This window comes from Rhagoletis pomonella, unplaced genomic scaffold (assembly GCF_013731165.1).
Source record: "Rhagoletis pomonella isolate Grant_MI unplaced genomic scaffold, Rhpom_1.0 Rhpom_scaffold_00352, whole genome shotgun sequence".
NCBI classification, from domain to species: domain Eukaryota; kingdom Metazoa; phylum Arthropoda; class Insecta; order Diptera; family Tephritidae; genus Rhagoletis; species Rhagoletis pomonella.
The window spans coordinates 60,220-72,105 of record NW_023458906.1 but is presented as its reverse complement, the minus strand read 5'-3'; the positions used below and the strand labels follow the sequence as shown (position 1 = coordinate 72,105).

The window sequence follows — 11,886 nt, the reverse complement described above, 5'->3', positions numbered from 1 at the left end:
AACAGTCGGCGGCGAACCAAGGTCAACTAACGTCATCAAACAAAGTTGTACCGAGTTCCAGTTCGGTGAGGAGGAGATGTTTTAAATGTGGCGATACTTCTCATTTCGCCAAGAACTGCCCACGAAACCCCATTAAGTGCTATGGTTGCGGAGGAGAAGGCCATCGAGTGGCCGAATGCAGGAAGAGTAATCCACCCAAGCAAGACAAAGCCAGTATACATGCAGTGACGAAAAGGGGGCATCGGAGTAGCTTGATCTTCAAGGACATAACCTTCAACACACCCAACATGATGGCGCAAACAATTTCAGCGCTGATTGACACCGGCTCCGATCTGTGCTTAATGCGATACGATACTTTACTTATGTTGAGGTTGGACGTTGAGTTAGGTAAAGATAAGCGGCAATTAGTGGGCATAGGTGATAGCGAGCTAGTGACGATGGGTAGTTTCACCACGCACCTGGTCATAGATAGCATACCGTTGGATATTATGTTCCATGTAATTAATGAATGCGACTTAAGCTATTCAGTGGTCATAGGTAACGATGTACTGAAACAGGTTGACCTAGTAGTGACTGAATACGGTGCGGATTTCCAGGAAAAGCGGACTAAGGAAGGGGAGCAGGCGGATGAAGCGGTTGCGGGGACACGGGAATCTAACAAGAGACCCTCGCTTGTCGATGTAGCTGCGAACACACTTGTTTCCGACGAATCACGTATGCACAACGAGCAGATGGTAGGAGCTGTTGAGGCGGGTGCTGATAATAGCACGACGGCGGCCCTTGAACGGCGTAGGCACAACGAGGTGTCGATGGATGCGGTGAAGAAGCACAGTGCGAGCGCTACCGAGCGCGGAGTTGTAGATGCCATTGGTACGGGCAAGCACCAGACGGGCGTCATTAAACGCGGCAGTACAACGGAGCCAACCTACAAAGAGATGGGCTTACGAAGATTTGCAGTCGGCAAAGAGGACGATAAAGCTATCGAGCTTGAAGTCGATTATAATCGAATCGCTGAGCTGGTTGGAGAACTGGGATAATTGTGTCTGCTGGCCAGCGAGGAAGAATCACCACGAGTCGATTTGTCCCATCTGAATAGAATGCAAGCAGGCGAAATAAGCCAGATGATAGAGACGTACAGTCCTGTGAGAAACGCTGATTCGCCGGTAGAAATGAAGATAATTATGAAGGATGAGATTCCAGTCTACGAAAGACCAAGGCGAATGTCGTATGCAGACAAATGTTTGGTAGATGAACAGGTAGCGCTATGGCTAGAGGAAGGAGTCATTAAGCCCAGTACTTCCGAGTACGCATCACCAGTCGTGGTTGTTCCTAAGAAGAATGGCGAGAAAAGACTTTGCTGCGACTACAGACGATTGCAAGGAGCCAAGGTGTTTACAACACTCGATCTAAGCAATGGATTCTTCCATGTGCCTGTAAATGCCGAATCGCGGAAATATACGTCTTTCGTTACCTGGAGCGGACAATACGAGTTCTTGTATGTGCCCTTTGGCATATGCAATTCACCAGCTGTCTTTACGAAGTATATCTTCGCAGTGTTGAGAGACGTGATCAGGGTCGGAATAGTCGTGGCCTACATGGACGATTTGATAATTCCCGCTAAGGACGAGTCCGAAGGCATCCAACGGCTACAGGTGGTGCTGAAGACGGCTACTGCGAATGGGTTGCAGATAAAGTGGAGTAAGTGCCAGTTCCTGCTGAAAAGGGTAGAGTTCCTGGGATATGTCGTCGAGAACGGTTCGATAAAACCATCGGACGATAAGACGAATGCCATTAAGCAGTTCCCTTTACCACGTGACCGGAAGGCAATGCAACGATTCCTCGGACTTACCTCGTACTTTAGGAGATTTGTTGAGGGCTATGCAGTTATCGCCAAGCCATTGTCGGACATATTGCGGCAAGATGTGAGATACGAGCTGAAAGACGAGCAGTTAGCAGCGTTCCAACAATTAAAATCCGCCTTGGTGCATGCACCAGTTCTGATGCTGTATGACACAAAAGCAGTGACTGAGGTACACACGGACGCTTCCAAGTATGGATACGGCGCGGTGATGCTGCAGAAGAACTACGAGGATCAGGAGTTCCACCCGGTTCAGTTTATGAGCCCGAAGACAAAGCCGGCCGAGGAAAATTACCACTTGTATGAGTTGGAAGTCCTAGCCATCGTAGAAGCTCTAAAGAAATGGCGCGTGTATCTGTTGGGTATACAATTCAAAATTATAACCGACTGCAACGAGTTTACCAAGACGATAAAAAAAACGCGATGTGCCTGTCAGAGTGTCCCGCTGGGCGATGTACTTACAAGATTTCGACTATGAAATCGAGCACCGAAAGAGCACCAAGATGAGACATGTGGACGCTTTGAGTAGGGTCTCGTGCCTGTTAATAGAAGACTCGCTGATCCATCGCCTGAAGCAAGCTCAGGAAAGAGACGATTGGGTAAGAGCTGTGCGGAAAATCGTCGAACGAGAGGAGTACGAGGATTTCTTCATGAAGCATGGAATACTGCACAAGGATCCCGTCAAGGAGCTGATCGTCGTCCCATCACTTATGGAGGAAGAGATAGTAAGAGCGGCACATCGCCAAGGACACTTTTCAAGTAAGAAGACGCAGGACGCTGTGGAGAAGTCGTTCTTTATCCCGCAGCTGAAGTCCAAAGCCGAACATGTAGTCAGAAGCTGCATAGAGAAGCTGCAACGAGAGCAAGGCAGGTAAACGTGAAGGGTTCCTGAACCCCATAAACAAGGAAGATCGTCCCTTAAGTACATTCCACCTCGATCACGTTGGTCCAATGGAGACAACTAAAAAGGCGTACAACTACATACTGACGGTTGTGGACGCATTTTCAAAATTTGTCTGGCTATATCCGACGAAGAACACAGTAGCAGAGGCGGTGGTGGACAGGCTTAAGCGGCAAGCCGCGGTATTTGGCAACCCGAGGCGCATCATCACCGATAGAGGTGCAGCCTTCACATCGGCCCTCTTCAAGGAGTATTGCGAGAGCGAATCCGTTCAGCACTTTCTCATCGCTACCGGTGTTCCACGAGGAAATGGCCAGGTCGAGCGGGTACATAAGGTTGTTGTCCCGATGTTATCGAAGCTTTGCTGTGAAAGCCCCAGTAGTTGGTACCGGCACGTGGATCGCGTACAGCAAATAATCAACAACACTCCGCCACGAAGTACGCGAGTAACGCCGTTCAAAATACTAACTGGGCTAGAGATGCGGATACCCGGTGCACCAGACTTGCAAGCCATTTTAGACGACGCTGCGATAGAGGAAGTCGACTCGGAACGTGAAAGAAGCCGCCATCAAGCGCAAGAGAACATAGCTAGGATTCAAGAAGAGAACCGCAGGACCTTCAACTCGCGTCGTAAGGCAGAGGTCGAGTATAACGTCAATGGATTGGTGGCGATTAAGCGCACGCAATATGGTCCTGGTTTGAAGCTTAAACCAAAATACCTCGGACCCTACAAAGTATTGCGTAAACTAGAGCACGGCAGATACGAAGTCTCGAAGGTTGGAGACCATGAGGGGCCTGGGCGAACTACCACAGTTGCAGAATTCATGAAAAGGTGGGACCCTTCATTCGGGTCGAATGACAGCGCAGGATGGCCGAATGTGGGAATCAACGCACGGACTCCTCGCAGCGGAAATGAGTACTGACTCACTGACGCACTAACGTACGGCCGTACTTAAAAACGCAACCCTGACCTACGACAATACTCCACACTGCCAAACGAACCGAAGTACGCGTGAACAGAAACATAAAAGGACAGTCATTAAACTACCGCGACCCAACGCACATCGTACGCTGCAATCTATGTAATTAAACATTTTCTTAAATATTCAATAACTATTTGTACACCCGGCGTTAACCGACTATATATGTAAAACGAGTGTTTTATTTCGAAGTAGTAAGGGCTTTCCTACATATATTTTTTCTATTTCGATCTGGCATCTCTAAACCACATATTTTTTAAAAGTAAATTAGTCAGGATGTGTACTTTTTTCTAAATTGCTAATTGGCATTTTGCACTAAAACCATTTTTTCCGAAAGATGAAGGCGTCTGCAAGTAATGGGTGGATGGACGCGGCCTCGCCTCTAGCGATTTAAAAAGTGTTCGAATTCGTAGCAATCATTTAACTCTGAATGACTTCAAAGCTGCAAAAAATTGTTAAAATTGAATACTTTGTTGGATTAAACATGTTGAAATAAACAATTTCTCGATGTTTTTATTCTATACATTTGGCTTTTTATTCTAGATCATTGCAAAGAGAAATTAAATTCCATCACAGTGTGCCTTTATAACTATCATTTTTGGACCAGAGTACAGAGAGACTCATATTAAATTAATAAATAAAAATTTTAAAATGGGGATTTAATTGGTACAAATATGAAATTCGTCCCGAGTTTTAAAAAATATTCAGCGGGACAATTTTCTCAAAATCGGCACTGTTCCGCCAAAATCGGTACGAATGGTGACCGTACATATAGGTTACTGCCAATATAGAAGTATAACTATGTATTAATGATGCGCATAAAAGACGCAGCAATTTCCATTCGCAAGTTACATACCTAATGATAGTACGAATGGGAATTGCTTTAAATTTCCATTCTTAAAGTTACCTGATGACAGTACGAATGAAAACTGCTTTTGAGTTTCGATTTGACTAATTGGTGATGGAGTGGCAAGGCCACATGTCTTAAACAGCTGTAAAAATTAACGTTGCTTTTTTTGACAGTCCGAATGAAAACTTCTTTTTATCTGCATAAGCAAAAGTAAACAAATATGCGAATAAAGAGTTGAAAAAAAAATTCTATATGAATAAAAAAAAAATTTTACGAATATAATTACAAGGAGGGCACAGTTTTAAATACCACCTAAGAGAGCATATCGACTGCTGAATGGAAGATCGACCTATCTCGGCAGCTGGTTCGAAAACGCCCTACCTCAGAAAACTTTCCAAGAACGCCCTACTTCAGAATCTGGTTGAAGAACTCCATATCTCAGAATTTTGTTCAAAAACGCCATATCTCAACTGAAAATATATAGCAAATACGTTGATATAAAGCGTTTTTGAACCAAATTCTGAGATAGGGCTTTCTTCAACCAGATTCTGAAGTCGGGCGTTCTTTAAACGAATTCTGAAATATGGCGTTATTAAACCAAAATTCTGAGATAGGGCGTTCTTCAGTCAAATTCTGAGACAGGGCGTTCGTGAAAAGTTTTATGAGATAGGGTGTTTTCCCAACGAAGTTCGGCTGGAAAACTTAAGCAAACCCTCGAGATTTCGAGGTCTTGGAAATGTGCTATAAAATACTTGTACCGAAACAGCTATAATATCTGCCCTTACCCTTTGTTTAACATTTTCAATTTATTAATATTACGTAATACTTAATTAAAGTTTTCCTATTTTAGTGCCTGCCCACTTTCAAACCAAAACTAAGCAAATATCAGTTGCAAAAGGAAAGCAGGTGCATGTGCAATGCAACGTCCAAGGCGACAATCCCATCGATATAAAATGGAAAATACAAGCGACGCAACAATATTTGGATGAATCACTCGATTCCAGGTAATTAATTACATCGTCGTTTAAAGTACAAATCCGCGTATCAACAAAATGCAAAACCGCGTATGTGAGGTTGCATAAATTATTTTATAGAGAGTAAAAACACTCGTATTTCAAAATGGTTCTTTTTTTATAAAGCAATCGCATTTCTGGCTAGTATATTTCAAGATGAATGGATAAGGATTGAGCCAAGAGCTTGTGTGAGCAAAACGAATTTTTGACAGCGAATGTCAGTTACGCGGTTTTCCAGAATGACGATACGCGGCTTTGTACTTTAAACGACGATATTCAAATATGTATGTACATATGTATCTCCATTTCGAAACATTAAAGCGGACTTCCAGGCATACATATCAGTACTCGTATGAGTGTGCTTGACACACATATCTATTAGGTATAGAAGTGGAAATGAGTAAAACTTACAGGCTAACCTAATATTCGCGGCTTGCGTTTGGGACCGCACGCCGTCGAATTTGTTTTTTTTTTGTCACCCGAAATTGGCTTGCGTGCGTTTGCATTTGATTTCGTTGAGCGAAACGTCAAATCAAAATGTCACGCAGAACAAAAATTGGAAATTAAATTAGCTTCATACGCACTCCGTTCAATTTCAGTTGGTTCCATAAATGTTGTATATGCAAGAGAAATTTTTGACAGTAAATTGGCGGCGTGCGTGAATATTAGGTTAGCCTTTTACTGTCATCCCTAAATTGTATGAAGCATCCCACAATAACGCGGCCCTAGCGCCAAGCGAATGGAATTTTCATTTTTGACAGGGCATTTCGTGTTGAAGTTGGATGCGGAAGACGGAAAGAATGAGAGAGGACAAGAAAGTGAACGAGGAAACGAGAGGAAATGAGAAAACGTCAAAAATTACGCCGCGTTGATATGAGTATAGTGCGCGCTGGCACTCGTTGGCATATGGAAAATGCAACGCTTGGCTCTCCAATTTAGGGACGGCAGTAGAGCTGCAAAAATATCGATGGCACCAACGATAGAGTATCCATAGGTTTATTTTTGAAGAAACATCGATTGTTTTCGGGCGGTAGTCGATAGTGCCGGTGCACTTATATTTTGAGATCTTTACTTAAATAAATGACGCTGTGAAGAAAAGAAAAGAAGTATATAGAATTTCACGATTAGAGATGCAATATTTATACTTTTATTTTACTTATTTAGGTATATTAAGTAGTTGATATAGGCGGTTCTGCGTATGCAGGAGATTTATCTGCGCAATTAACATACAATGTGCAAGTGTTATTTCGCATACTCTGCACATATTTACTTGTGTACATGAGCAGCATTAACGAATGTGTTGCATGCTTTTGTATTATATGCAGATATGTTTATTTTCAGATAATGGCATGGAAAATATAATTGGCGACAGTGAACTTTTGGGTTAATGAATAAACTGTTGTAATATAAAAACGCTGTCTGCAGTATAAAAATCGCAACAAATGACAACAAAACATTTATTTTTAAGTGTTTTCAGTTTGAAGTTGTTTTATAATAACTCTGTTATTTCGTTGAGTGTTTATGTTCTGTTTGTTTAAGTGTATCTTCTTAAAGGTAAAACTTCTCAAATGAAAGCAAAGATTGAATTCTGCTTTAAAATTGTTATGTATTTCCTTTTTGTTAGTTATACTTGAACATTACATGTGTACATATTGTATATTGTATATTGTATGTATTTTGTTTTGAGTTGAAGTTCGCCTATATATACTATACGATAGTATACGACCAATAGAAAATATCGATAGTATTTTCGAAACTATCGAATGGCGTCACCATCGCTAGTTTTGCAGCTGTAGACAGCAGTTAATGATTTCATGCCTTTCCATTAACATACATACTTACATTATTTATTTTGTCTGACCGAACCGAACTATGTATGTACTTATGTCAAGTTACAAAAAGTTGGCAACGCTTTTTTGATGATGTAGACCAGTGGGGCACACATAAGCCAAAAGGAGGCACTCGGCTTTCACGTACAAGTCGTGTATACGGAGCAGGGATGGGTAAATTCAATATTTGAAGCTTCGAGATTCGATTTCTAATCGCAGTTTAGCTTCAAAATGACGAAATTTTGAAATCGAACTTTGTGGTGGTAAAATTCGGTTAAAATCGAATTTTTCATCTTTATCTATTTGCAAAAAAGCAGCTATCTGCTATCTATTCTTCTTTATGACTAATTTGGCATCACTGTGTGGCATCACATTTGCCTTAGGCCGTGGTTATTACCACCAACTTCGATTGGCAATCACCGTGCAACTGTTGTTGTGTCCAACACGGAGTGAGAGAATTTTCACACTGAGCAGACAGCACGATTTCCTGGATGAACAGAATAGCTAGCAACCAATCTTTCAGGGTAGCAATACGAAAATTTTTCGAAAAGGTATTACGTCGTTTAAAGTACAAAACCGCGTATCAATTAAACGCAAAACCGCGTATGTGAGGTTGCATTAATTACTTTCTAGAGAGTAAAAACACTCATATTTCAAAATGGTTCCCTTTTTTATAAAGCAATGGCATTTCTGGCTAGTATATTTCAGGACGAATGGATAAGGATTGAGCCAAGAGCTTGTGTGAGCAAATCCAATTTTTGGCAGCAAATGTCAGTTACGCGGTTTTGCAGAATGACGATACGCGGTTTTGTACTTCAAACGACGATTAGTATTAATTATTAAAAAATATATTTATAGTATCTATACATATTATAAAATTAAGTGCCCTAAAGCAGACATGGGCACATTATCCCGTAGTGGCTTTTTTGCCCGTACGGGTAAGCGAGCCCATTTCGCGGTCTGGATCAGGGGTAAATCACGGGCAAACATGAAGAAGAACGCAACAACAAACGCATGACGAAGAATTGCTTGTTAGGACCTGGACTAAGCTTAGTTTTTATGCATGAAGTCCAACGACCAATGCACTTTAAAAAATGCGTACTTACGAACAAGTTTCCAAGCGTAACCGCCTAAAACTTGCACTTTCATAAATAATACACATACTTAGAGGTTTGCCATTGCCGGCCAAGGGGCGAGCGCTTTTAAATAGAAACTTTCCCAGTAAAATTAGATCAAATTGGTACGAAGAAAACAAAAAATTTGTAGTAGCGAACTTTTGATGCAGTTTACTTCTATTTGACAAGCAGATATGGATCCACAGTATTGCCCCCAAATTTCATATGGGAACATTCCGCCATCATAGATTTTATGTTTTTTTTTATTTTATTGCGATTTGCAAGCTAAGTTTGCGTTTTTTGTAAAAAAATGGTTCAATACAAACGTGTAGATAATTAATTTTTCTACATTTTTATATATAAGTTTAAAAAAACATGTTTATTGTAAATAATTAGCAAAAACTGCAAAAAATGTTTACACTGCCACGGTTTTCGAAATGTTTCAACAATTTCTGTTGAAAATATGTAGCATATTCAAACATTAAAGTTGTAGAGATTTTCATTCTCCACAACCTTTGTATGAAAATTTATTTGGACGACGCTTAGATGACCACCAACTCCAAAACCCCCGTGGGAAACGTTTCAATCGAATCGGTTTGATTATTCAGCTTTATCATGAGATTCATTTTCACCGAACCGGTTCACTTTTCTCTTTCGTTTTCCATGTATTTACTATGGGCGGATGTCAAATTTTCGGGTGAAACTCAGGATAAGGCAGATTAATTTTTGGTTTTCCATCATATTGGGTCCGCCCTTTTGAATTTTTCCATTCTGATCTCAGATTGCTGCTGTTTCTTTTTTAGTGTTGAATTCTCCAGTGGCACAAAAGTTAGACGCCATGTTAAGTTTTCCAAAAGGCCACACTGTTTTCAATGGAGGGGTCTATACGGTCATTTTAAGACCTTAGGCTTTGTTATCCGTGCTGTAGAATTTTGGCCATCGTACTGTACCGGTTGACGTGGTGTGGAAATGAATTTTACGCCGATTCCCTCACATCGCTATATTTGGCACGTTTTTATGATTTACTTAGTCTATTTATGGATATTTTTAACTAATGCACCACAACTCAACTCTGCACCAGCTTATTGTAACCCGATCACTGCTCGTGTTTTAACGAAATGTGATTGAAGTTGAGCATTTGAAAGCACATTTGCATTTGCATTTGTTTGCCAGCGTTGCCGAATTGACGATTTCGCCTCATTTTGACGTTTTTTATTTAGGTCAATGACGTTTTGACGATTTTTCCCCCGCAATGACGATTATTCCCCTGTAATGACGATTTTTTATTTTAGTTTTTCCACTAAATTACGTATGTATGTATGTAAAAAATTTGTTACAGAAAAACCTAATTCAAAATACAACAATGCATTTATTTAGTTTTGTTCTACATCCGTGCTTTTAGTTATATTAAATTTATTCTAGAATTGTAACCAAATCGTTAATTTTCACTGCTGGCACTGATTTGAAAGAGACAGAAAAGTAGGAGGGAATTTGTTCAGTCAAAATTATCAATCAGTTAATAAATGCTAATGTTAGAGGAAATGCTAAAGTTAAACGAGAAGTGTTACCAATTCGTCAGAATATTTCTTTTTTTCTATGTATGTTACCGCATAACTTTGGAGCACGTTAACCGATTTCTATAATCCTTTTTTTTAAGGAACGATGTCCCAGGTGGTCCCATATTAATTTGGTTTAAATCCGATCATCGGATCACGACGATATTAACGATAATCTTAAATTTTTATATAAGAATTGAAGTCGGTTTTGTTTTTTGCTTAAAAATTACTTGTTTTCTTAAAAATTATTTGTTTATCTGCCATTCGTTGAGGGTGATAGTAAAAAAGTGTCACCACGGGCGTAGCAAGGTAAGTGCATGGCGCTCTTTTATAAACATCAGAAAAACATTAAATTAATTATAAAGCGTAAATTAAAACAGGTCATATCGAGCCCTAACCGCCAAAATAACGTACGCGACATATTTTTCAAAATTTTGTTTTTGATGCAGAAATATTACTAGAGCATCGAGATACATTTCTGCATCAAAAAGAAGATTTTGAAAAAAATGTCGTTTACGTTATTTTGGCGGTTAGGGCTCGATATATTCAGGAAGAGTCTGGAATTCTTTTGTGTAATTTAGTTCTTTTTTTAACCGACTTCACAAAAAGGCGAAGGTTATCAATTCGTCGGAATATTTTTTTTTATGTATGTTACCGCATAACTTTGGACCACGTTAACCGATTACAATAATTCTTTTTTTAAAGGAAAGGTGTTGCCTCACAGAACGTCCCGCACAGGTTTAAATGCGATAATCGGTTCATGAAGGAATTAACGATAATCTTAAATTTTTATATGGGAATTGAAGTCGGTTTTGTTTTTTGCTTAAAAATAACTTGTTTACATTAATTGTGGCTTTGAAACAGATATCTAAGATTGGCACTTGCACATATGTATGTTAGTGTTTGGCCGGGCTTCTCCTCCGATTTGTGGCGTTTTTCATGGCAGAAATACACTCGGTTTTTTTTTTTATTTCATATTTTTTGATGTTGGGTTGAACCGGGCTTGAATCCAGGCCCTGCGGAAAGGTACTGCTTTCTCCGTTTCAAAATCTGGCAACCCTATTGGAGATCCACGTCCGTCTGTCTGTCTGTCCGCCTGGCCGTCTGTTTGTATGCAATTTAGGCTCTCAGTTTTCAAGATATCCGAATGAAATTTGCTAAGTGATTGTAGGTTTATAGTATGTATGTATGATTGTTCAGATATGAGATTTTTTTATAACTCCTCCATTTATGCAGCTGGGAACACGAATTCTCACCCATTATCAATAGAATACTTGCAGTGAAAATTACAAAGATCGGGCCACAATAACCTATAGCCTCCATACCACTGATTGTTCAGGTATAGGGGTTTACTTTAAAACTCCTTTATTTGGACAGCTAAAACCGAGAAATTTCGTCAGATGTTTTCTAAATAATCTCAAAAACTCTACTGTGAAAATTGGGCTTTATTTCCTATACCACTGATAGTTCAGATTCAAGTTTTTGCGATAGATCTCCTATATGAAGGCAGCTAAAACCATTAAATTGTGTTACCGGTTTACATACCGATCACACACAGCATTGAAAATCGCTTAGATTGGTGCTCTATAAGGTATATGTTCAATACGTCTGATGGTTTAAATATGATTTTTTTTATATTAATTTCAAATGCAGTAATCTGTTAAAGTAAAATTTTCTGATGTTAGTGAAAGGTATGAAGCCTTCGGCATAGCAGCACTGCTCGTACTTGTTTTTGAATAACCTGTGGAGCTTGCAATTTTATTTGATTTATAACTCAATCCCGT

The 11,886-nt window shown here is 39.9% G+C and overlaps 1 long non-coding RNA gene across 1 annotated transcript in view; it reads left to right on the top strand.

Annotated features, from left to right (window-relative positions):
- The first annotated feature begins 5,017 nt into the window (after positions 1-5,017).
- The window catches only part of LOC118750676, a 32,174-nt gene continuing 25,305 nt past the window's right edge, over positions 5,018-11,886 (top strand). Inside the window, exon 1 of the long non-coding RNA XR_004994418.1 lies at positions 5,018-5,593. This is a non-coding gene — a long non-coding RNA (uncharacterized LOC118750676). The remainder of the gene's footprint in view (positions 5,594-11,886) is intronic.